The following is a 27161-nucleotide window of genomic DNA, read 5'->3' as shown; positions in this document are numbered from 1 at the left end:
AGTGGAAGGGAGAGAGTAAGGCGGGGGGAGAGAGAGAAACATCGATGTGAAAGAGACACATCAATTGGTGGCCTTCTTCATGTGTTCCAACTGGGGCTGTGGATGGAACCTGCAACCCAGGTACCTGCCCTTGAACAGGAATCGAACCTGAGACCCTTCGATGCTAGTACCAATGCTCAAACTGCTGAGAAACACCGGCCATGGCTGCATTTTATTTCTTTGTGACTAGTAGCCATCCAGGGATCAAAGGTTCTTCATCCCACTCCCTTTTACCCTTAATCTTAATAAGCTCACATTTCTTTGGACCAGGGCTATTCTAACAAATTCCTTTCTCTGACACCAACTAAAGATTCTGGTCACACAATTTCAATGTGTGAAGGAGGGGTTTTCCCACATCACCAAGCAATTTTTGGACACCAGATGGGTGTCCTACAATTCAACTCAATTCTGACATAATCTACCTGGAAGTAGCATCAGATCCCTTAGGTTAAGGGCCTAGTCCTTTACAATTGCTCCTCTTGCCTCAACTTCAGACACCAGTCTGAAGTCCAGGTTGTTACCTGTTCTTCTAACCGACTTGTTACAATGGCCTCTGCCTTAGGTTTGATCATTTTGCTAGAGTAGCTCACAGGAGGCCACATTGGGGCTGCAGCCACATTTGGGATGACAAATTCCAAACTTCCACTCATGGTTGGTTCTCCCGACAGCCAGCACCCATCCTTAAGTGCTTTCCAAAAGTCATCTAATCAACCCAGGTGTGGTGGAAAGAGGTTTATTATATATAATAGAACACCCATTTTATCTTTATAGCTCTGAAGCTATTTCAGGAACAGGGTCAATATACCAAATATTATGAAAAAGGATGCTCCCATTGCTTTTTCTGGTCATAAACTTTCAAGGATTTGGGGAGCTGTGAACCAGAAACCATGGATAAAGACCAAATATATATGAGAAATGTATTTTGGTCATCTGAATGACTATATATTTATTATAAATCATAGTATCATATATTTAATCAGAAACACAAAATAAAAACATGTTAAAGTATTCATTTTCATATTTTAGATCAGATTTATTATTTACTTATATTTTATGCAACAATATTGTTTATTTGAAATTTTGTTGCTTAATTTAAATATATGAGCTTTCCTCTGCAGATGAGTTTTATGGATATTTTCAGGACTGATTTGGAAGATATATAATATTAAAGAGAATTCTCAGTAACATTTTAAAAATATATATATGCTTTTATTGATTTCAGAGATGAAGGGAGAGGGGGAGAGAGAAACATCAATGATGAGAGAATCATTGATCGGCTGCCTCCTGTACGCCCCCTATTGGGGATCAAGCCCACAACCCAGGCATGTGCCCTGACTGGGAATCGAATCATGACTTCCTGGTTCATAAGTAGATAATCAACCACTGAGCACACCAGCTGGGCTCCAGTAAGATTCTTAATTTAGGATATAATAAAACAATAGCAGCCCTAGCAGTTTTGGCTCCATGGTTGGAGCGTTGGCCCAAGGACTGAAGGAATCCGGGTTTGATTCCAGTCCAAAGTACATACCTCAGTGACAGGCTCAGTCCCCACTCACTGGTCCAGGCACATGCAGGAGGCAACCAATCTATGTGTTTCACATCAATGTTTCTCTTTCTCTGTCTCTCCCCCTTCCTTCCACTCTAAAAATCAATGGAAAAAATATCCTTGGGTAAGGATTAACAAAAAACCAAGCAAACAAAACAAAAAGCAATAGTAATGTTTGGTTCAATTTATGTCTTAGTTGATTGATTTATTTTTTTATTTTATTTATTTTTTTTAATTAAGGTATTATATGTGTACATATCTTACCATTGTCCCCCCCCCCACCCCACACCCATACTTGCCCTCACCCCCCAGAGTTTGATTTATTTTTTAAATGTAAACATTCTTGATTTATTAATTTTCAGAGTAATGACACAAATTCTCCTTAGAATGGAAAACTTGCTTGTCTGGGTTATTCATTCTTTTTCTCTTTTTCAAAAGTGCATCTCATAGTGGCAACTGCTTTTCTTGGAAGGAATGCTTATTTTTTGAGTGGACATTATGATTATAGCGCATCGTCATAAAGTTCTTTTTTTTCTTTATTTGTGGAACTGAAAAATTGATTTTCATTTTCTTCCTCACAAATTCTTTTCAGTCTGTTTTTCCAGCCATTGCAGTTGCTAGTCTTATCTCCTTATCAAACTTGCTTTTTATGAAGGTGAAGCGTTCAATGTCCCAAAAGAGAGTAATTCACTCCTGCAATCTTCATCCCTGTCTATTTCAATGTATTTTCTCTTTAGGGCTTTCCCTGGGGCGGAGTTGAGTTCTTTCCTCATTTGGGCCAGATTGTCTGGATATCTTCCTGAGTTAAAACTTGGCTGGTGCTGAGGGCTGCAGCTCTGGTTTCCACTTCTCCGAGGGCATGCTGTTCAGCTTCTTGGAGATTTCCTCCTGTTCTTCATCGCAAGAGTGGTGCATGTCAACTCACTCACCGTCCTCATCAGCCTCTTCACTAAGACTGGCACTTTCCCACCCATGTTCATCGTTTTCAGCATTCTCTTCTTCCTTTTCAGCTTCCAGAATTTCTATTCCTGGAATGTAATTTTTAGCATCTTATTCTCCATATTTTTGTACTATTGCCTCTTCGGAGGACTATAGGCTTACCCCAGAATTTCTTCTGTAACACCTGAGGATTTGGTGTTCGGAAGAACTGAATCAAAGTTCTAGCAAAAATCATAATATTCTTTTTTTTCTTGTTCTTTTATTTTTATTTTTTAAATTTCTTTATTGATTAAGGCAGGCGTCCTCAAACTACGGCCCGTGGGCCACATGCAGGTGTTTTTGCCGTTTTGTTTTTTTACTTCAAAATAAGATATGTGCAGTGTGCATAGGAATTTGTTCATAGTTTTTTTTAAACTCTAGTCCGGCCCTCCAATGGTCTGAGAGACAGTGAACTGGCCCCCTGTTTAAAAAGTCTGAGAACCCCTGGATTAAGGTATTACATATGTGTCCTCATCCCCCATTTCCCCCCAAACCCACCCATGTGCCTTCACCCCCCTGTTGTGTGTGTCAATTGGTTAGGCCTATATGCATGCATACAAGTCCTTTGGTTGATCTCTCCCCCTTACCCCCACCCTCCCCTACCTTCCCTCGGAGGTTTGACGGTCTGAAAGATGCTTCTCTGTCTCTGGTTCTGTTTTTGTTCATCAGTTTATGTTGTACATTATATTACATAAATGAGTGAGATCATGTGATATTTATCTTTCACTGACTGGCTTATTTCACTTAGCATAATGCTCTCCAGTTCCATCCATACTGTTGCAAATGGTAAAAATTCCTTCTTTTTTACTACAGCACTAGTGGCCCGGTGCACGAAATTCGTGCACATTAAAAGGGAATTAATTAGAGGAAATATTTTAACATTGCTATTTGCCCTCTCTCTATAATAAAAGTGTCGAGATAAAAGGAAATGAGTACAGTGTATATGAAAATAATACATAATTTTATTAATAAATAATAACAAAATGATATAACAATAACAAAATCATAATATAAAAACAACATTGATGCAAATAATGACTGATAAAGTGATTAAACTTATTCTAATATCTCCCTGTATACCACATTAAGTGTGAAAACACTTTCAGAGTGCTTGACTAATTTCCCTTGAGATAAAGTATCTACAACTTTAACTTTAACGTCACATGCTCTTCGAACTCGAGAGAAAGCAACATATAACTGACCATGTGTGAAAACGGGTTCAGGTAGGAATATTCCTACTCTGTCTAGAGTTTGTCCTTGTGATTTATTAATAGTCATCGCAAATGCTGGCATCACAGGAAACTGTCGTCGAATCAATTTAAATGGGAGGCCAGTGTCAGATGGGGACAAATCAATTCTTGGAATCAGAACAACCTCTCCCTCTGCAGATCCTGTCAATACTTCAGCTTCAATAATGTTAGGTCGTAATCTTTTGATAATAAATCTGGTACCATTACAAAGACCCCATTTACTATTAAGATTTCTCAATAGCATGATGATTGCACCCACTTTCAATTTTAATTTATGGCATGGCATTCCTGAAGGAGTAATACTATTTAGAAATTCAATGGGAAAATTTTCCTTTTCAGCATCATCTGTTGAGTCAATGGAATCATCACTCAAATATGTGTGAAAATCTCCATCAAGTATATCCAAAATTTCTTCATTTAATTTTTGAACGTGCTCATTTTTTGGACAAAGAATCGCATGTTTAGATATATTTTTAATATTATCTATAGATATACTATTTCCAAAGGTGGCTTCAATAATAGATCCATTACAAATCATTTCATGGGGAATTTCAATAATATCCATTCCTAAATGAAAACTGCTATCAAGTTTGCCATCTCCAAGTTTTACTAACCATTCACTATAAGCAGAATCCTCTGATCTCATATTTGTTGTAAGAGACAACTTTCTGAAACATCCCCAAACATCACAGTACTTTAAACTTGTTTGTACTATGGCTGATCGCATAGCATGCGGCACAATACTGAGACATTGTCGAAAATCTCCCCCAAGAAGGAGAACTTTCCCACCAAATGCAACATTCAAATTCATAATTTCTCTTAGTAATCTGTCTATGGCATTTATAGCATGACTGGATGCCATGGTGCATTCATCAATAATAAGAAGTTGGGCCTTTTTAATGGTTTTAGCAACTTCGCTCTTTATATCGAGTCTAGAAATTGAAGTTCATTTAATGGAATTGGTAATTTATATTGGGAATGAAAGGTTCTTCCACCATTAAGTAAATTTGCAGCAATTCCTGTAGATGCTGTGGGTAAAACAGTACCACCACGACCTCTAATATAATGTATTAAAATTTTATACAGATATGTTTTTCCACTACCACCTGGACCATCCAAGAAAAAGCATTTGGGGTGTACAGTTTGATCTTCAATGGCTGAAGTTATAGTCTGAAAGGCTGCCAACTGTTCATCATTCAGAGAATTTATCAAAACTTCTGCCTGTTGTCGTTCGTACGATTCATCACATGTATTTGCATTCATTAATAAAGGATAGTCCGGAAGTTTGAAATGTGAACATTTCATTCCATGCAATGTGAATACCTCTTGAATTTCTTTAAGGGCATGCATTTCACAATTCACACAGGTACCTTCTCCTCGGTGCAATTTCCAACAGAAATCTTCAATAAAATGAGATTTATTCTCATCCCATAATTTGTCTGCAGCAGCAGGACATCCAAACACACATATGTATGCAAAAAGTTGCCGTAGTTGTTTGGGCATATTAAGGACGATTGCATCTTCAATCATATCTTTCCAGATAGTGTCGTCAAGTAATAATCCTCGGTGTTTAGCAGCTTCATGAAATGTATCGTAAGTTACACCTCCTACAGTTCGCAGATCCTCAAAACTTATTGCACCTTTTACATGCAGAAGCAAAAGTCTAAGGTAATATCGTTCTGGTTCTCTAAAGCTCACAGTGAACAGTCTACCTAATACTTTATTCCCACCCTTTCGGCGTTTTGTCCACAAAGAATTATTAAACACATAATGCTGTGGAATCTCCCAATAATAATAATTACGTGCATCAGAGTCTTCTCTATTCAATAAGAACCAAGCCATCAAAGTTGAGTTATGTCTTTTAGCCCTATCTAAAACTTCAGCAAAATCATCGGCATGAAAATACAAATTCTGATCATTTGGCAAATGAATAGCTAATCTTGTGATTGCATGAGATTGGTCATGCATTCGCATTGCAAAAAGTCTCCAAACAGCCTCAGGAGTGCTCACATACCTGGAGTCAATGAAGTCCTGTACTTCATCATGATTGATAATATTTTTTCAGAAATTTGAATATTTGCACAATCGTGCCCTTTATAGATGTATTTAAATAGATATTTGACACTTTTAATCGATGCACAGACTTCAACATTTATATGACAGTTATATTTAAGGCACAAATATGGATTATAAGGGACAATCCAGGTGTTATCGACAACTTTATTTCCAATAGACATGGTGCTACCAGATCTTCTTTTGTATTTGGGATATCCATCAATATTTCCAATGGTCACATTTTGAAATTCTTTCGGATATCCCTTTGAACATTTTCCATTTTCCATACATGGACTATTTGGATTTTGTATTCCACATGGTCCATGTACCATATTTGATTTTACAATTTGAAAAAGTCGAGGACACTGGTCCTCATCTGGAATTTCTGCCTTAACTATACGGTCAATGTCATCTTCCGTTCGTAATTTGGACTCACTATCTAATATCAATAATATGTGAGCGTGAGGCAGTCCTCGTTTCTGAAATTCAATGACATGAATCTTAGCTATTACTTTGCCAAATAAATGGAATTTGCATACATCATTTAAAAGAGCGTTCAGCTTAATATTAAAAACTCTGGCTACCAAGTCAGGTCTGTTTTCAACTTTTTGCCAGCGTTGTAGATTGTTTGTAATATCTGCCCATTTAGGGTTGCACGTCATGGTTATAAATAAATCGGGCTTGCCATACTTTGTTACAATTGCCATAGCATCCTGATATCGCTGCTGCATATTTCTGGGACTACCCTCATAAGATGATGGGAGTATTATCATTTTACCAATCGGCACATTGTCATTTTCAGATCTAGATTTGAGATAATCCATCAAACCACTATATTTTTCAACTCTCAACTTAGATTGGTTTGCTTTAATGAAATTTATCCGATTTGCTTCCATTTTTGAATATGAATCCACAATAAACTGTTGAGTTAATTTTCCTGCATTTAAAATAGGATTGAACGTGTCCCTCACAGAGAGATGAAATCCATAATACTGCATTTGTGTGACTCGTGTCCTTACATTTTGTCTAGTATTATTGTTGCGTACACTGTTGTCTTTGAGTCTTAATGCAATATCTGTTCCCCATCCTTTTTCACCATGTGGAAAAAGAATAGGATATGTCATTGCATCTAATGTAGGAAACAGGATACTGATTTGTTTCATTTTAGTGGCACTTGGATTATTGGGATCTGGTTTACAATGAATGAGCAAGTCCCTTTCAAAAGGAGGTTCTCCATCTTGGTTTCTGAATATGACAGCAACCTCGGTTACACGGGGAGAATTATATCTACCTGGGTCACTGTTGCGATCATATTTAATTGCCATAGTTACTTCTGTGGGAGCTATACCTTTTGCTGCTGCTTCAGACTGGTCTTCCTTTTCTACCTCATGTAGCATTTTGTACGATTTTGTTAATTCATTTATTTCATGCATGAGGTTACTGATGTTGATCATGAGTCTTTCTGAGCAGCCCTGGTTCTCTGGCATTGCTAATCGTTTACTTGTAGCTTCAGCTGTATCCAAAATATAGAGTTGAGCAAACTTCCGAGAAACACCATCCGAAGGATGTAAAGTTCCAGTACGGTGATAAACTTGTCCGTGTATTCTAAAACAGTATGGCCCATACCCTGATGGCGATGCAATATTTGCACCCATGGAGGCAAAAGCAAAAGAACTATTTATGGATCGAATATTTTCCATGAAATTTTTACTGTCAGAATCTTCGTCTGTCATTAATCTTTTTAAATATGCTGGGTATTCTGGAAAATGTATATCATTTGGACAGACTTTCCCTTTGCTACAACATCGAGTAAATTTCCCATCGGATGGTTTTTCATCAGAGAAATTTAGTGATAGGCAAAATTCACATCTAACAGTCATTCCACCACAACTATGTTCGAGAATTGCATCCTCATATACTCCATTATTGCTGAGAAGGCAGTTCCTACCAATGTTGCTAGTACTTGTTGATGACTGTTCTCTAGACCTCTGTCTTCGCCACCGCCTTCTTTCAACTTCATAGGCGCGTTTGTCTTTAGACATTTTCTGTCGAAGATGCCGGTGTTTTTCGGCTTCAGAGCGACGTTTTTCCAATAGCTGCTCTTCAGATACATTCTGTCGCAGGCGTCGCCTTCTTTCAAGATCAGACGCCCTTTGCTCTTCAGACATTTTCTGTCGATAACGTCGGGATCTTTCTGCTGCAGAGCTACGTTGTATCAACAGTTTTTCTTTGGACATAGTCCCACCTCTCTACGGCCACGGTCTGAGGTACAGGTGAATGAGTCTTAACTGTCAGGCCGTTGAGCTGTGTGACCAACGGCTGATTCTGGCCGTTTCTGTGGGGGTGGGACTTCCTCCTACCATTTGTCAATTTTCACAGCTGAAACGCGGAAGCTGGGGCTCCAGAGGGAGCAATGCCCTCTAAGCTGCCAGCTTTCTCCCTCTGCTCCAGCCCACAGGCGGGCCTTGGCAGAAGTTGCTAGGTCCTCTCGTCTTGGACCCCACCAGCAGTGTGTGGAACTGCCACACGCCGGGGTCTGAGATCCAGGCAAGCACCAGCCTAGGGCTTTGCCCCCGGCTGCTTGCCCCGGCCCCCATTGTAGCTTGGAACAGGCAGGCAGTGTGACGGCGGCTTGGATCAGGGCAGTGGCTAGGGCGCTGACCCATGCTGCCTGCCAGGGTCCCCGATCGCAGCGTGGCTTGGGTTCCGCCTGAGGTGGCGGGAGCTGGAGGGCTTGGCTGGAGCCATCGCCTGCCAGTCTGAGTCCGATCGAGGCGTGGCTTGGGTTCCTCCTGCCTCTGCTGGTTCTGCGGGGCTTGGTTGGAGCCAGTCCTGGTCCCCGATCGCGATGGCGGCGTGGCTTGGGTTCTGCGGCTTGGTCAGCTTGGCTGGAGCCATCGCCTGCCAGTCCGGGTCCGATCGGGGCGTGGCTTGGGTTCCTCCTGCCTCTGCTGGCTCTGCGGGGCTTGACTGGAGCCAGTCCTGGTCCACTATCGCGATGGCGGCGTGGCTTGGGTTCCGCGGCTTGGTCAGCTTGGCTGGAGCCATCGCCTGCCAGTCCGGGTCCGATCGGGGCGTGGCTTGGGTTCCTCCTGCCTCTGCTGGCTCTGCGGGGCTTGGCTGGAGCCAGTCCGGGTCCCCGATCGCGATGGCTGCGTGGCTTGGGTTCCGCGGCTTGGGTTACGCCTGAGGTGGCGGAGCTGGAGGGCTTGGCTGGAGCCATCGCCTGCCAGTCTGAGTCTGATCGGGGCTGGCTTGGGTTCCTCCTGCCTCTGCTGGCTCTGCAGGGCTTGGTTGGAGCCAGTCCGGGTCCCTGATCGCGATGGCTACGTGGCTTGGGTTCCGCCTGAGGCAGTGGGCACTGGAGGGGGTGGCTGAAGCCAGCGCCTGCCAGTCCCAGCTCCCGCCTCAGATGGCAGGGGGTCCGCTCATGCACCAGGCCAAAAGCCCCCGTTGGGGGCTTTTGGCATGGAGCCCAGCGGCTATCCGTGGCAGGGGGTCAGCTCAGGGAGCCTGTGTGTGCAAATTACCCGCCATCTTAGTATGCAAATTACCCGCCATCTTAGTCATGTTCATTTGCATACTCGCTCTGATTGGCTGGTGGGCGTGGCTTGGCTGGTGGGCGTGGCTTAGGTGTAGCGAAGGTGCAGTCAATTTGCATATTACTGCTTTATTATGTAGGATAGTATTCCATTGTGTAGATGTACCACAGTTTTTTAATCCACTCATCTGCTGATGGACACTTAGGCTGTTCCCAAATCTTAGCTATGGTGAATTGTGCTGCTATGAACATAGGGATGCATATATCCTTTCAGATGGATATTTCTAGCTTCTTGGGATATATTCCTAGAAGTGGAATAACTGGGTCAAATGGGAGTTCCATTTTTAGTTTTTTGAGGAAACTCCATACTGTTCTCCACAGTGGCTGCACCAGACTGCATTCCCACCAGCAGTTGCAGTTGCAGTTGCAGTTGCTAGTTTCCCCAAATTCAAGAAGGTTCCTTTTTCTCCAAATCCTCAATAACACTTATCATTTGTTGATTTGTTGAGGATAGCCATTCTGACAGGTGTGACATGATATCGCATTGTCATTTTGATTTGCATCTCTAGGATAATTAGTGACTTTGAGCATGTTTTCATATGTCTCTTGGCCTTCCTTCTGTCTTCTTTCTAAAAGTATCTATTTAGTTCCGTTGCCCATTTTTTGATTGGATTGTTTATCTTCTTTTTGTTAAGTTGTGTGAGTTCCCTGTAAATGTTGGAAATTAAACCCTTATCGGTGATAACATTGGTAAAAATGTTCTCCCATGCAGTGGGCTTTCTCATTGTTTTGTTGATGGTTTCCTTTGCTGTGCAAAAGCTTTTTATTTTGATGTAGTCCCATTTGTTTATTTTCTCTTTCATTTCCATTGCCCTAGGAGCAGTATCAGTGAAGAAGTTCCTTTGGCATATGTCTGAGATTTTGCTGCCTGTGGATTCCTCTGGTATTTTTATGGTTTACCATCTTATGTTTAAGTCCTTTATCCTTTTTTAGTTTATTTTTGTGTATGGTGTAAGTTGGTGGTCTAGTTTTATTTTTTTGCATGTATCTGTCCAATTTTTCCAAAACCATTTATTTTTATTTTTATTTTTTACTTCATACCAACTAGATGGCTATTTTTATTTTTTTATTTTTTTACTTTTTTTAATTTAATAAATCTTTATTGTTCAGATTATTACAGTTGTTCCTCTTTTTTCCCCCCATAGCTTCCCTCCACCTGGTTCCCATCCCACCCTCTTCCCTTACCTCCCCCACACTGTCCTCATCCATAGGTGTACGATTTTTGTCCAGTCTCTTCCCGTACCCCCCCACACCCCTTTACCCCTGAGAGTTGTCAGTCCACTCCCTTTCGATGCCCTGGATTCTATTATATTCACCAGATTATTCTGTACATCAGATTTTTAATTCACTTGATTTTTAGATTCACTTGTTGATAGATATGTATTTGTTGTTCATCATTTTTATCTTTACCTTTTTCTTATTCTTCCTCTTCTTAAAGAATACCTTTCAGCATTTCATATAATACTGGTTTGGTGTTGATGAACTCCTTTAGCTTTTTCTTATCTGTGAAGCTCTTTAGCTGACCTTCAATTCTGAATGTCAGCTTGGCTGGGTAGAGTACCCTTGGTTGTAGGTTCTTGCTATTCATCACATTGACTATTTTCTTGCCACTCCCGTGTGGCCTGCATAGTTTCTGTTGAGAAATCAGCTGACAATCGTATGGGTGCTCCCTTGTAGGTAATTAACTGTTTATCTCTTGCTACTTTTAATATTCTCTCTTTGTCTTTTGCTCTTGGCATTTTAATTATGATGTGTCTTGGTGTGGTCTTCTTTGGATTCTTTTGTTTGGGGTTCTCTGCGCTTCCTGGACTTGTAAGTCTATTTCTTTCACCAGGTGGGGGAAGTTTTCAGTCATTATTTCTTCAAATAGGTTTTCAGTATCTTGCTCTCTCTCTTCTTCTGGCACCCCCATAATTCTGATTTTGGTACACTTGAAGTTGTCCCAGAGGCTTCTTTCACTATCTTCAAATTTTTGGATTCTTTTTTCTTTTAGCTTTTCCAGTTGAGTGATTTTTGCTTCTTTGTATTTCAAATCTTTGACTTGATTCTTGCGTTCCTCTAGTTTGCTGTTGGGTATCTGTATAATATTTTTTATTTCAGTCAGTGTATGTTTAATTTCTAGTTGGTCCTTTTCCATATCATCGAGGGTCTCTCTCATATCCTCGAGGGTCTTGCTAAATTTATCAGCCTTTTCTAGGAAATTCTTGAAAAACCTTATAACCGTGGTTTTGAACTCTATCTCCAGTTGTTTGTTTTCCTCCATTTCTTTGGTTTTTGATCTGCTTCTTTGTCTCCACATTTTCGCTGCTTCCCTGAGTTGGTAGGGTAGTTTGTGTGCTAGTTGTCCTATATGGGCCAATGGCTCGGCCTCCCCAGTTACCTGAGGTGGACACTCTTGGTGCACCCCTTTGTGGACTGTGTGTACAGCATTGTTGTAGTTAAGTCTTGATTGTTGTTGGTATCAGTGGGAGGAGTTGACCTCCAGGCCAATTGGCTGTGAGGATCAGCTGTGTCTACGCCGGGAGACAGCCTTATTCGACTAGACTTTCAAAATTGTAAAAGCCTCTGTGCTCAGCTTGGATGGGGGGGAGTATCAGGGTGGAGCCTACAGCCTTGGCTTTCCATCAGCCCCGCCCAATGAGGTTCCTGAGTCTCAGTGTCCCTCAGTGTCCCTCGGTACTCATTGCAAGCACCTCTGAGAGAAAGGCGCCCTGGAATTTTGCCCGCTGCCAAACAGTCTAGTCTCTCCCCCAATGAATCTGGATTCCCAGATTCTCACCTGGAACTGGGGTTCAGTGCAGTCAGAACTGGGGTTCAGCGCAGTCCGGAGCTTTTGTCTCCTTCCCACTAGGACAATTCAGCAGCACAGTCAACACTCCGTCCTCTGTGCGCATTCACGTGTGTGCCTCGGGAGCTCTGCCTTTCGCCGCTCCTCTGAGTTTCCGCCTTACAGCCCAGATTCCCCCAGTATGAGCCTGGGTCCCCAGGGTCTCGCCCAGAACTGGGGTAGAGTGCAGTCTGAGCTGGGGTTCAGCGCAGTCTAGAGTTTTTATCTCCTTCCCACTAGAGAATGCCAGCCAGGCACTCAGCCGCCCCATCCTCTCCGGCTCCGTCCTCTCCGCACGCGCACGCCCGTGTCTCCATACCTCAGGCTTTTACATCTCCTCTGATTTTCCTTGTGGTTTTCTCTTTTCTTCTAGTTGTAGGATTTCCAGTCAGCCAGCTTTCCTGTGGTTCTGGATGATGTCCGTTTTGTCTTTTAGTTGTATTTTTGAAATTGTTGTGCGATGCTGCAGTTTAGGTGTTTAACTATGCCGCCATCTTCGTTTCTGTTCCAAAACCATTTATTGAAGAGACTGTCTTGACTCCATTGTATGTTCATGCCTCCTTTGTCAAATATTAATTTGGCATAGTGGTTTAGGTCAATTTCTGGGTTCTCTATTCTATTCCACTGATCTATATATCTGCTCTTGTGCCAGTACCAGGCTGTTTTGAGAACAGTGGCTTTGTAATATAGCTTGATATCTGGTATTGAGATCCCACCTACTTTGTTCTTCTTTCTCAGGATTGCTGTGGCTATTCGAGGTCTTTTTTTTATTCCAGATGAATTTTTGGAAAGTTCGTTCTAGGTCTGTGAAATATGCCCTTAGTATTTTAGTAGGCAGTGCATTGAATCTATAGATTGCTTTGGGTAGTATGAACATTTTAATGATGTTGATTCTACCAATCCATGAACATGGTATGTTCTTCCATCTGTTTATGTCTTCCTCTATCTCTTTTTTCAGTGTTCTGTAGTTTTCCGCATATAGGTCTTTTGCCTCCTTAGTTAAGTTTATTCCTAGGTATCTTAATTTTTTTTTTTTTTGAGTGATGGTAAATGGAATTGCTTTTTTAGTCTCTCTTTCTGTAAGTTCACTATTGGTGTATAGAAATGCTATAGATTTCTTGGCATTAATTTTGTATCCTGCTACATTGCCGAATTCATTTATTAAGTCTAATAATTTTTTGATGGAGTCTTTAGGGTTTTCTAGGTACAGTATCATGTCATCTGCGATAAGGACAGTTTTATTTCTTCTTTTCCAATTTGGATGCCTTTTATTTCTTCTTCTTGTCTGATAGCAATGGCTAGTACTTCCAGTACTATGACTAACAGGAGTGGTGAGAGTGGGCATCCCTGTCTTATTCCTGTTCTTAGGGGAAATGGTTTAAGTTTTTGTCCATTGAGTATGATGTTGGCTGTGGGTTTGTCATATATGGCTTTTATGATGTTGAGGTATGATCCGTCTATTCCCATCTTACTGAGAGTTTTTATCAAGAAAGGGTGTTGGATTTTGTCAAATGCTTTTTCTGCATCAATTGATGTAATTATGTGATTTTTATCTCTCAATTTGTTTATGTGATGTATCACGTTTATTGATTTGCAGATATTGTACCATTCTTGCATCCCTGGGATAAATCCTACTTGGTCATGGTGTATGATCTTTCTGATGTACTGCTAGATCCAATTTGCTAGAATTTTGTTGAGGATTTTGGCATCTATGTTCATGAGGAATATTGGCCTACAATTCTCTTTTATTGTGTTGTTTTTATCTGGTTTTGGTATTAGGGTGATGCTGGCTTCATAGAATGAGCTTGGAAGTGTTCCTTCCTCCTGAATTTTCTGGAATAGTCTGAGGAGGATAGGTTTTAGTTCTTCCTTGAATGTTTGGTATAACTCCCTTGTGAATCCATCTGGCCCTGAGCTTTTGTTTGCTGGAAGCTTTTTGATGACTGCTTCAATTTCTTCCATAGTTACTGGCCTATTGAGATTTTTAGAATCTTCCTGATTGAGTTTTGGAAGGTTGTACTTTTCTAGGAATTAGGAATATGTCCATTTCCTCCAGGTTGTCTAGTTTGTTAGAATAGAATTGTTCATAGTATTTTTTAACAATCCTTTGTATTTCTGTAGGGTCTGTTGTTATTTCACATCTATCATTTCTGATTTTGTTTATTTGGGTCCTCTCTTTTTGCTTCTTGGTGAGCCTGGCTGGAGGTTCATCATCTTGTTTATCCTTTCAAAGAACCAGCTGTTGGTTTCATTGACCTTTTGTATTGTTTTTTTGGTCTCTATGTCATTTATTTCTGCTCTGATCTTTATTATCTCCTTCCTTCTGCTCACTCTGGGCTTTTCTTGTTGCTCTCTTTCTAATTATTTTAGTTGTAGAGTTAGATGATTTACTACCATTTTTTCTTGTTTTTTGAAGTAGGCCTATAGAGCTATAAACTTCCCTCTCAGAACTGTTTTCATTGTGTCCCATAGATTTTGGATTGTTGTGTTTTTATTGTCATTAGTTTCCAGGATATTTTTAATTTCTTCTTTGATCTCATTGGTAACCCAATCATTATTTAATAGCATGCTATTGAGCTTACAAGTGTTTAAGTTTTGGGGTTGTTTTTATTGTAGTTTATTTCTAATATTATGCCATTGTGGTCTGAGAAGATGCTTGTTATGATTTCAGTCTTCTTGATTTTGGGGAAACTTTGCTTGTGACCCAATATGTGGTCAATTTTTGAAAATGTCCCATGTGCACTTTAGAAGAATGTATATTGCATGGCTTTGGGAAGAAATGTTCTGAAGATGTCAATTAAGTCCATTTGATCTAGTGAGTCATTTAGGATTGCTGTTTCTTTGCTGATTTTTTTGTCTAGAGCAGGCGTCCTCAAACTATGGCCCACGGGCCACATGAGGGTGTTTTTGCAGTTTTGTTTTTTTACTTCAAAATAAGATATATGCAGTGTGCATAGGAATTTGTTCATAGCTTTTTTTAAACTATAGTCCGGCCCTCCAATGGTCTGAGGGACAGTGAAATGGCCCCCTGTTTAAAAAATTTGAGGACCCCTGGTCTAGAGGATTTATCCAGTGATATCAGTGGGGTATTAATGTCCCCTATTCTGATTGTATTGTTGTCGGTCTCTCCCTTGATATCTTCGAGGAGTTTTTTTTTTAAATGTATTTGGGTGCTCCTGCATTGGGTGCATATATGTTTATCAGGGTTATATCCTCTTGTTGTATTGATCCCTTTAGTATTATGAAGTGGCCTTCCTTATCTCTTGTTATGGCCTTCAATTTGAGGTCTATTTTGTCAGATATAAGTATTGCTATCCCAGCTTTTTTTTCATTTCCATTTGCCTGAAAGATATTTTTCCATCCCTTCACTTTCAGTCTGTGTGAGTCTCTTGTTCTGAAGTGGGTCTCTTATAGACAGCATATATATGGGTCATGTTTTTTTATCCATTCAGACACTCTGTGTCTTTTGATTGGAGCATTTAGTCCATTTACATTTAAAGTTATTATTGAAAGGTACTTGTTTGTAGCCATTTCTATTTTTTGTGCCTGTGTTCCTTCTTACCTTTTTATTTTTTATTTTTACAGCATTCCCTTCTGAATGTCTTGCATTGCTGACTTGATAGGGATAAACTCCTTAGCCTTTTTTTGTTTGTGAAGCTCCTGATTTCCCCTTCAATTTTGATTGATAGTCTTGCTGGATATTGTATTCTTGGATTCAGTCCTTTTCTTTTGCATCACTTTGTATACCTCCTTCCATTTCCTTCTAGCTTGATGTGTTTCTGTTGAGAAATCAATTGATAAGCTGATGGGGGATCCTTTGTAGGTAATTCTCTGTCTCTCTTTTGTAGCCTTTGAGATTCTCTCTTTGTCATTAACATTTGCCATTGTAATTTGATGTGTTTTGGTGTGGGTCTTTTGGGATTCACCTTGTTTGGGACTCTCTGTACTTGTGTAAATTTTTCTTCCCCATATCAGGGAAGTTTTCTGTCATTATTTTCTCAAATAGATTTTCTAATCTTTGCTGCTCTTCTTGTCCTTCTGGCAGTCCTATTATACGTATGTTACTTTATTTTGTGTTGTCCCAAAGCTCTCTTAGGCTCTACTCCTGCTTTTTAATTTTTTTCTCCAGTTGCTGTTCAGATTGGGCTTGTTTCTGTACTTTATCTTCTAACTCACTAATTCGGTCCTCTGCTTTTTCTAGTCTACTGTTGAAACCTTCCATGGTATTTTTGATTGTAGCTATATCACTTTTGATTTCTTCCTGATTTTTGCATAGGTTGTTGATTTTCTCATCCATCGGTATATAAACTGTACGACCATTACTCTGAATTCTTTTTCTGTCATGTTGCATGCTTCAATTTCACTTATTTCCTTTCTTGGCAATTCCTCCTTTTCTTTCCTCTGGGGGTTATTTTGTTGTCTCCCCATTCTGACTATTATCAGAAGGTTCAAATGTCGAGTTGCAGGGGCCTGGGCCATGTGCAGTGGGAGCTTTGCACCCCCGAGTGTCACTGAAGAGCTCTGACACCAAGACATGTGGCCGCTGTGGGTTGGTGGGATCCAGGCTCACTCAGGATCAGAGTCACCGGCCCTTAGTGTGGCCTCGTGTGCTCACCAGAATCAGGGACCATGCCTGCACCATGCAGAAACAGAGACCCCGCTGGTATGTGCCAAAAATCAGAGTCCCCTAGTGCGTGTCAGGAGTCAGGAGACACCCCTGTGTCTGCACCGAGAATCGAGTATCAGAGTCTCTGTTGCTTGGTGCGGTCATATGCCGAGAATCAGGTTCCCTGCGTGTGTGTGCACCAAGAATTGGAGTCACTGGCTCTTAGTGTGAGTGCACTGAGAATCAGGGATCCCAGGCGCATGCGGTGAGAAACAGAGTCAAGTCACTGGTGCTCAGTGCTGCCTCTTGTGTGGAGAATCAGGGTCCCTGGACCAGGTTGCACAGTAGCACTGTGTCAGCAGAAGGTTTACTCCTGCCCTGCGGTAAACAGCCTTCCATGTGCACTTGCCCTGAATCAAAGTCAGGTGGCACTGCCGCCTAGTGTGGGCGTGGGGTCAGGTCACGTGGGCGTGCACTGCGGGAAACAAACTCCCCGCGTCTGTGCACCCAGACTCAAATTTAGCATAGCCTCTCTGCTTGGGTACGGGATTTGGTCGCGGGAAACAAACTCCCCAGGTTCGCGCCCCCAGGCTCAAATTCAGTGCTGTCTCCCTGTGTGGGTGCAGGATCTGGTCATGGAAAACAATCTCCCCAAGGTTGCACACCTAGGCTCAAATTCAGCACAGCCTCCCTGCCTGGGCGCGGAGTCTGTTCACAGGAAACAAACTTCCCATGTCCGCCCACCCAGGCTCAAATTCAGGTAGAGCTGCCGCTGCTGTGTGTGGGCAGTAAGCTTGTTTGTGCGAAGAGGTTCTGGCAGTTCCTATGCCACTGCCGCAGGGCTGGCAGGGAGGGGGCTTGGTTCTGTGACTCATAGAAATCTGCGGCCAGAGTGCTTGGAGTCTTGGTGTCCATGGGTCTGAAGCTGTGATCTCAGGTCTTTTATCCTAGTGGCTGTGGGGTCCCGGTTTGCGACTGAGACCAGATTGGGTGGTGGCGAGGCTAGGATCCTAGTTTCAAGCAGTTCTGTTCTTCAAGATGGAGCAGTCTCTGTGCCGGCAGTGTCCTCCCCGGAGTGTTTGCAGTGGCAGCGGGGTTTCACCGCCTAAGACTGCCCAGTTTGGTAGCCCCTTGGAAGACCTGCAGGATCTAACTATCCCTATTTCACTCACACACACACTCACACACGTCCACACACCCCTCTATCACTCCCTCACTCTCACACACTCTCCCTCCCTACCTTCTTGCCGCTTGCCATCTTTCTCCCATCATAACATTCTTATCTTCGTGTGATTTATACTGAGTCAGGTCTTGGAGAAGTTCTTTAGTCTTGGCTAGAGGACATTGAGCTATTATCTCCTTCATAGAATTGAGTCCCACTGTCATGGTTTCCCCAGAGTTCTTGTGGGTAACAAAATTGTTGGCCACAGCCATAAGCAATGATTGAATACTAAGTGATGTGATGCTTATGCATTAAACAAATGGATCTTTCTTACTTCTCTTTGGTGGGTTGTAGAAAACTTTGCACAAAGAGATAGAGGTTGAAGAGAAAAAGCTTGTGAATTCCCACCAATCTGTAAATGAGGTCCAAGAGCATCATCTTCACTTCAAACCTCTCCTTAGAGCTCTCTAGCTGCTTTAGTAGTTTTTCTGCAAAACCTTGGGGGTCATGAATCAAGTGAATAGTTAAAAAGTTTAACACCTCTTTTTTTCTTCTCCTTTTGTTTCTTGCACACCTTCATGGCTTTTTCCAACCTTTTCTTGTGTTTAAAGCTTTTCTTCCCTGTGGCATACTGCACTAGCAGGTCTCTTGCTGTTGCTTCATCTTCAGATGCTGAGTCGCTGTCCAGTTTCTCCTCTTTATCTTTCCCAAGGAAGAATGTCAAAACAGCAACATGTATCATGGTGACCTTAGACAAACATGCCATTGTGATCAATAGAAAGTCCTGGCATCATTTCCAGATGTTTCTCCTGTAGAGTTCAATTATCATATCCAAAGATATCTTGGTTGTAGTGGCATTGCTGTCTTTTAACATGGTGTATATGAAATTCTGCAACACTACTTTCACTTTATTGTTCTTGTGTTTTGCATTTATATTCTTTTTTTAAAATATATTTTTATTGATTTTAGAGAGGAAGAGAGAGAGAGGAGAAAGAGAGAAAGAGAGAGAGGGAGAGAGAGAGAGAGAGAGAGAGAGAGAGAGAGAGAGAGAGAGAAACATCAAAGATGAGAGCAAATAATTGAAGAGCTGTCTCCTGCATGCCCCTACTCGGGATTGAGCCCACAACCCAGGCATGTGCCCTTGACCAGAATCAAACCTGGGAACCTTCAGTCCACAGACCGACACTCTATCCACTGAGCCAAACTGGCTAGGGCCGCATTTATATGCTTGATATCAGTTCATTTATAAAGTCTTTCACAGAAGCATGGCAATACAGAAATTCGAAGAAGAGTTTTAGCAATTTGATGGATTGATGAGATTCTTATTTCTCAACAAGATCAAAGCTTTCCAAAATGTCATTAGAAGATCTGGATGCAAGACAGTGTGATTGTAGGAGAGAAGATCTTTCAACTCTTGAAGAAAGTTACTTAAATATTCTGGGTAGCAGTGACCAATCTGTTTAATAAACATCACCAGCTATGCCAATTCTTTGCTGGGTTTATTTGGTTGTAATGTGAAATTCTCCACATTGGATTTGTAGTGATTATACTGCTGTAGAAAGTCCTCCACGTAGGCTGGTCCCACTTGATCAGATTCTGTAACTGCTCAGGTTGCTGGGCAGCTTGTTGTTTCTGTTGGACATATTGGCTGCTGACTGGCTCCATGGAGAGAAGTTTTAAAAAACCTACACTGATGGCAACTACCAACCATCCCAGCTGCGGCTGGGAATGGAGTGTGACCAGAAGTCCGCCCCACCTCCCCAATGCTCAGCAGGCGGTGCTATCTTGGCTCTTAAAGCCAGCTAGTGTCTTGGTTGATTTAAATTCATGCTAATTATAACTGAATCCTTTCTTGGTTGATTTAAATTCATGCTAATTATAACTGAACTCTGGTTTCATCAGGAGGCAGACCATACTTTTAATGATCATAGATTTCAAATTTTTAGAAAGAACAGAAAAACAGTAATATTTTTCCAGAACCCTAAGACCTTAGCTCTTTGAGGAGAGGCCTGTGTCTTAGTTTTCATAGGCTCAGAAGCTAGAGAGAGAGGAGCGGAAGTTGAGGGAAAGCATTTGCTCCCCATTTAATTGTGAGATAATTGAGGACAAGGAACTTTAACCAGTCAGGGTCATAACTTCAGATTTTCTGTACCCTATACATTTTGCTCTCCTAAGCTGCTTCCTGATAGACCATGTTTTTTCTGATAGTATTTCTTTTTAGGTAAACTTATTGTTCCACTTTTTTTCTCGGTCCCATGGATGGACAGAACTTTGGTTCAAGCCTCCCCCTTCTTCTTCCTTGGGGAAATTTTTAATGAAACTTCTGACTTCTACCTCTACATCTTTCTTCACTCCAAGAGAGAAAGTCTGATGAAGCTGGCTGTGACTGGTGAGGAGTCACTGAGTTATGGTGTCTAAAATCAGGAAACAGGCTCCTCACTTTTTTTTTTTTTCATTCTGTGCACAGGTTCTGCAAGGTCTCATCTGCCTCAGCTCCCTTGTGATGAACACACCTGGTGAGAAAGATCCCCCACCTTCTCAAGGCAGCTGGCAATCCACCATCATTTCTCTGTTCCAGCTCTGCCACCTCTCACTGCATGAGTAAGTTGGTGGGTGAATCTATTCCAAACCAATGGAGAGGGGAGAGGGAGCATAGGAAACCACTCAGGCTACAAACCTGAGCCAAATTTTTCTAATGTTTCCTAGAACAAGATTGTGTTGTGCCTCGATCCAAATATAATATGCTGCATTAGATGCTCATTCCCTGTTATCCTTGTTTGAGTGCTCTATCAGTAATCAATGCTGGAAGAAAGCAAGTGACCAAAGATAAGCTACTCCAACATAATAGTTATCACTATGTCAGAAGAATTGTTTATTATTGGTGCTGTTCGTAACTTTGTAGTATGGAGAATTTCAGTATCTATAAACAAACAAACAAACAAACAAAAACACACAAAACAAAACACCAAACAGAATACTTCAAGTAAATTCCCATGTACTCCTTCACAAACCCCAGCAACCATTAATTCATGTCCAATGACTCTCCATCTGGACCTTTAAGAAGTTTTTTTAAACCTTTAAATATCTTTTTTTTTTCTAAATGACAAGTGTATCTCTCATTTTCTTAGGCCACACAGCCTAGCATGAATGGTAGTTAAAGCTTGGGGTTAGCAATAACAACAAGAAGACAATAATAATATCAGAGTGACTCTCAATCCAACAGCAGTAATGGGATCTCAAGTCCCACTAACTCCTTTATTTCTCTGAGAGGATTCTAGGAGGTCAATGTATTGTTTTTATTTTTGGCATCCTCTATATTTTTCTTACCACAGCAAAGATGTTCTTTTTTCACTTAGAGACTCTGAGGGACAACTGCCTCTCTGCTGCTGCTGGGATCAGCCTTTTTTTTTTTTTTTAGACTTAGTTTTTTAGGCTCCTCACTTTTTTTGAGAAGAAGATATAGAGATTTCCCATATACCCTCTGCCCCCACCCATGCATAGTTTACCACATTATCAACATCACTCACCAAAGCGATATATTTGTTAAAATTGATGAACTTATATTGACACATCATAATCACACCCAGTCCATAGTTTATATTAGGATTTACTCTTGGTGTTGTACATTCTATGGGTTTGGATAAATGTATAATGATATGCATCCAACATTATAATATCACTAGAGGCCCGGTGCACAAAATTTGTGCACTGGGGGGGGGGTCCCTCAGCCCAGCCTGCACCCTCTTGCAGTCCAGGACCCCTCAGGGGATGTCCGCCTGACAGCTTAGGCCAGTTCCCGCCTAAGCCAACAGTTGGAAATCCCTCTCACAGTCCGGGACCCCTCTGCTCCTTACCACTCAGCTCACTGCTCCTTAGCTCTGCCATGAAGGCAGGAGAGGCTCCTGCCACTGCCACTGCGCTCACCAGCCATGAGCCCTATCTTTCTGTGTAGTTGTCTGTGGGCCAACTGCTCTCTTCCTTCTCACTTAGGGCGAGCAGCATGTGAGGGCAGAGTGCACTGTCGTGGAACACAGAGGGCTGCCCAGAGCTGAAGGGAGTGGCCGGGCCCACAGGGTGAGAGGTGGACACAGAGGATGCTATCACACCCAATTGTGGGGCGGGCTGGCTGGCCTTCATCTGCCTGACCCCACACAGGGAGGGACCAAGCAGGGTGTTCGCTTCTCCATTCTCCATCCTTCCATCTGCGACACCTGTCACCCTTGCCAGGCCTGCCCCAAAGTGAGTTCAGCTCAATCCCTGAATGTAAAAGGGCACAGGGGTGGGGGTGGCTCCACTCCAGTGCCCCCTGATTCCCAGGGGCATGACCTGGTCAACAGGACCTGATCTCAGGACAGTGGCCACAGCTGCAAAACATAGATCTGTTTCAAGAAAAGTTGGGAATGCAGACTTTCGTATGCGCCCCTATTCCAAAAGGTGGCAGCTTATTCACATTGTGGCAAAGACATCCTCAAGAGTAATGTAAGTGGGTAAAGTCAGAGCCAAGCCAGGGCATTTCCTCATCCAATCTCTCTGAAGCAGAACCAAGTATCAGCTCTTCGCAGGACACTTCCGGGGTTTTTTTAAGCCTAAAGGACAGTAGTCTGTCTCCATTCTTGTTCTTTGGGATTTTTTCATCGTCAGATTAAAGGATACGTACATTGGGGCAATCCTCTTGAGATACAATATTCCAGTTGCACCCATGTGACCACGACAGCGCCCCTCAGAGGGAGGGAGCCGACAGATGGGGAGCAGGGAATTCTGAAAACCAAAGTGATGACAGAGATGCTAAGCCTTTACCTCACGTGTCTGACACCCCTCTTCAGGCGGCCTGCAGGCCGGGCATCTGCTGGACCTTTACCTGGCAGGCTGCCCTGGGCCCTGCTAGGCGGTGTGGCAGGGCTGCATGGGTCTGGGTGAGGGTGGGGGAGTCACCCCCACCCTGCCCCAGCCACTCCTGGTACAGCTCCTGCACATGGGCGCTGGTCTCTGCGGGCCACACTGGGATGGCAACGTAGATGCCTTCCATCTGCCGCAGCAGTGCCCTCCCTGTCTGCTCACCTGTTGTCCACCTGGGCCTGGCCCCTGCCGCTTAGGCATACCCGGCGCAGGCCAGGACCTCCACATAATAGCAGGGGAACTTTCCCCTCTACAGCTTCAGGACCACTTCTGGATGTTCTGAAAGCCATAAGCAGCCTCAAAGCGTAGCATAACCTCTCTGTCCCATTCAAGGGTGACCTCCTGGCAGTCTTTGTTCCTCGGAGTGCGGTAGGTGAGCACCCCACGTCCTCGTTGAACAGCTCCTTGGCCATGTGCCTGAAGATGTGTGCCAGGTGCCCGTCAGAGCTGGCACCCTCATGGAGCCTCACCTCCTTCTCCTTCATGTCTCCAAACAGAGTGTCCACTGAGGTGTCATTCAAGGCGAGGTCACTTTGCTCCATTATCTGGACAATTTCACCTGAGGTTAACACACGGTCAGCACCCTGGGAACTATGGAAAGCTGTGGGAACATCTTATCACAGGGCCTCCAGTTTCTTGTCATAACACAGGGCCACAATGACATGGAAAATCTTGTCTGGGGACAGGTTCTGCCGTCTGGTGAAGTAATCCTTCACCAGAGAGCCCATGATCTGCTGGTGAGAATTGGCTGTGCAGAGGTGGGGGTGATGGGGTGACCCAGCACATGCTCTGCATATCGGTCCCAGCCGGGGCAGGCGGAGGTCAGCATGGGTAGCCGGGGCTCTTCCTCACAGAGCTGGCAGTACCGACGCACAAATTCCTTCTGACTCTCCAGGATGCTGAAGTCCTCAGCTATCTTCATGTCAAAGACAGTGAACCCCAAGGCTTTTGAGAAAGCCGCAGAGCCTTCTGGATGCATCTGAGGCTGAATTTAGCAGCAAAATAAGGCAGAGACTAAGGACACACGGACACTGCCAGCACCTTGTGCTGTGAGGTATCACATTTCTTATTAAGGTTCAGAACACGGAAGAAGTCCTTGGTGTTCTGTTGAGAAACTTGGACTCCTTCCTCTGTGGTCACACAACTGTCACAAGCCAGGCAGTCACTCAGAAATATCTTGACATTGGCCAACTTATGGAATTCTCCCTTCTCTTCGTTCTCCTGAGCTGGACTCCAGACGTTGACTGCGGCATTCTCTTGGTCATCAGTTTTGGGTTTTTTTACTACATTCTTTCTGTGTGCAGTGATCACACTTCATCTGGAGTGGGGTGGGCGGGGGCCGGCTCGAGTGGCCTGGAGGAAGCAGAGGGAGAGCAGTCAGTCACCGCTGGTTGCCCCTGGCACTGCTGGCAGTATCCTTTCTTCCTTGTGGAGCATCTAGGGAGGGGAAGCGGCCGCAGTGCCCCAGGCCGAGTTCCAGGAGGCCAGCAGCGCTGTCAGGATCATGCCGGAAGCTCTGATCTGTTGGTGCCTGACCTGTCCTCTGGAGATTTAACCTGCAGGACTACATAGGAATTTGTTCATAGTTGTTTTTTTAAACTATAGTCCGGCCCTCCAAAGGTCTGAGGGACAGTGAACTGGCCCCCTGTTTAAAAAGTTTGAGGACCCCTGCTCTATATAATCCAATTGTTTATGATTATTGACCATGTATAAAATAACTGTTAATACTCTCTTTTTATGGCTTATGTAAATGTTATACTAGATGCAAAATACAAAAAAATGAGATATGGCAAAACTCAGATCATGATGGTTCACAGGATAGAAATCATCCAGAGTATGGAGGATTTTTTATTTTATTTTTTTGTTTTGTTATTTTGTCTTGCAGTGAGGGCCATAAGACCTGACTGCCTTTCATTTACCTGCCCTTCCCTTTTGGAAAAAATTCAGCCTCAAGTTACATTCCATGGTTATGGAATTTCTAAACTCCATGGTCCACTGTTTAAACAACACAACATTGATACTGAGACTTCCTAGGAATGAGCCTTCCTAATGCTGTGAGACCACAAGATCTGACCAAAAGATTGGTCATCAATGCATCCTTTAGTCTGATTTATGACCAAAAAGGGAAATTGTGGACAAAAATGGAGTTCTACGGCAAATAACTTTACAATGTAATCTGATCATAAATTCTTAACTGGGAAGGTCATGAATGCAGCCATGCCCCAGGCATATAACTTCTTAATAAAAGGTTTATTTTTGCTTTAAGCAAGCCCTGTCCATTTTTTGTGTGCATCTAGGTTAATACACCTTTGATCTAAGACATAACCACTGTCAAAAGAGCACATAATATTAACTATCCTATAATGCAATCCTTGTCTTGCTTTTCCCCACCTTCATGTGATATTTCCTTCTTACTCTCAAATGCATAAAAGAAACCGCAAAATTTCTATTCTCCAGAGCATTTGAGATCTTGCTTCCTGTCAATTGTCATCAATTTTGCCTCAAATAAACTCATAAAAAATCCCTACAATTTTAAATGTTTCTTACATTGAAACATGTAATAGGAAACATTTCTATAATCTCTGGAGAATATCTTTCTAAATAAAGTACTAGTGACCTGTTGTCAGCACAAAAGGAAAGAGCCTAAGAGTAGATTTGAGAAGGCTGGATTTAGATAGAGAGGTGATTAGATGATGAGGAAGGAGAATGTAAAAAGAAGTTGCATCAAGTAACTGAAGAAATGGAATTCTCTTGAGTGGCCAGATAAATCATTTGGGAGAGAATAAAGTCATTCTTTTATAACTTGGCAATCACACTGAAATCAAAATGTTTTCTTTAGCTTGACTGGAGCTATGATCAACAGACCTGAGGCTTTGTTCTTAAGACAGTTTGATGCTCACCAGAATCTGATGTTGTAAGTCCTTAATAATCAAGGAAGGGAGTGGACAGACAGAAAGGAGAAAGGGTCATGTTAAAGAAATTGAGTTTTTGTGCCATTACATATTTTCTAGAAAAGAAAGTTGGCTCAAAAGGAAGTTAAGTAAATTGCTTAAAAGTTACTTAGTAAATAATAGCAAGGCCAGGGATAAAATTGAACTCTATCTGACAGTAATGTCTATGCTATTTCCATTCCCTAAAGTAGGGGTGGGGAACCATTTTTCTGCCAAGGGGCATTTGGATATTTATAACATCATTCTCGGGCCATACAAAATTATCAACTTAAAAATTAGCCTGCTATATTTGCTCAAACATTTAATGAACTCACTCCTAATGCCTTGGCAAGGATGAGACCAAATGATTTCATGGGCCTTACATGGCCTGTGGCTAGACATCCCCCACCCCTGTGGGCCTAAAGTAATCCTGTATTAAGTCAACAAACAAATATTGCATGCCTGCAATATGCTAGATACTGGACCAGAGGGTATGTTTCAACAGATGCTGCTAACCTGCCTTAAACAAAGACAATAATAGTTTATATTTTCCCTTATCGTGCATAAAAGTGCCCAAGTCTTCAGCCCATTCTCCAAACTGAGTAGCCAATCTGAAATTCTTCAAAATTTCATGATATAGTAGTATCTTGTTTTAATTTGTATTAAGTTGAGCATTTCTTCAAATGGATGTTTTATTACTTTTTATTTATTTTTCTCTAAACGACCTTGTCATATATTGAATTGGGTCTCAAAACGATGTAGTGAAGTCCTAACTTTGGGCTTCTGTGAATTTGACCTTATTTGAAAATAGGATCTTGGTGGCTGTAATCAAGTTAAGATGAGGTCAAACTAGAATAACGAGGGCCCTAAAGCTAAAGTGACTGGTGTCCTTATACAAAGAGGGGGATTTGGACATAAACACACATAGTGAGAATGCCTCATGATGACAGGCAGAGATTGGAGTGATGCATCTTCAAGCCAAGGAACACCAAGGACTACTGGCAACTACTGGAAGCAAGGGAGAGTCAAGGGAAGAGCCTCTCCTAGAGCCTTCAGAGAGAGCCTGACTCTGAGGACACCTTGATTTCAGACCTCCAGCCTCCTGTGAGAGCATACATTTATTTTAAGCCACCAATTTTGAGGTGCTTTAGTAAGGCAACCCTAAGAGAATAATACGCTATCCCAAGAAAGGTTATTTGACTCTAATTTTGGATTTAGTAACAATCTGTGGAACAGATGGAGGCAACACCAAGTTATTTTTATAACTATTG

At 42.3% G+C, this 27161-nt stretch overlaps 2 pseudogenes across 2 annotated transcripts; both read right to left on the bottom strand.

Annotated features, from left to right (window-relative positions):
- Positions 1-1936: 1936 nt before the first annotated feature.
- On the bottom strand, positions 1937-19707 carry LOC307102736 (protein SDA1 homolog; annotated as a pseudogene). The gene is made up of 3 exons: positions 19324-19707; positions 18143-19001; positions 1937-2745 (listed from the first exon to the last, which is right to left on the bottom strand). The product of its transcript is annotated as a protein SDA1 homolog (transcript).
- A 3176-nt stretch (positions 19708-22883) lies between these two features.
- LOC307102735 (nuclear prelamin A recognition factor-like) lies at positions 22884-24278 on the bottom strand (annotated as a pseudogene). Its single transcript has one exon. The product of its transcript is annotated as a nuclear prelamin A recognition factor-like (transcript).
- Between the last annotated feature and the right edge of the window lie 2883 nt (positions 24279-27161).

Source organism: Cnephaeus nilssonii, assembly GCF_951640355.1.
Source record: "Cnephaeus nilssonii genome assembly, chromosome: 7".
Lineage (NCBI taxonomy): Eukaryota > Metazoa > Chordata > Mammalia > Chiroptera > Vespertilionidae > Cnephaeus > Cnephaeus nilssonii.
The sequence above is the reverse complement of the archived record's forward strand: the minus strand, read 5'-3'. Positions and strand labels throughout refer to the sequence as shown.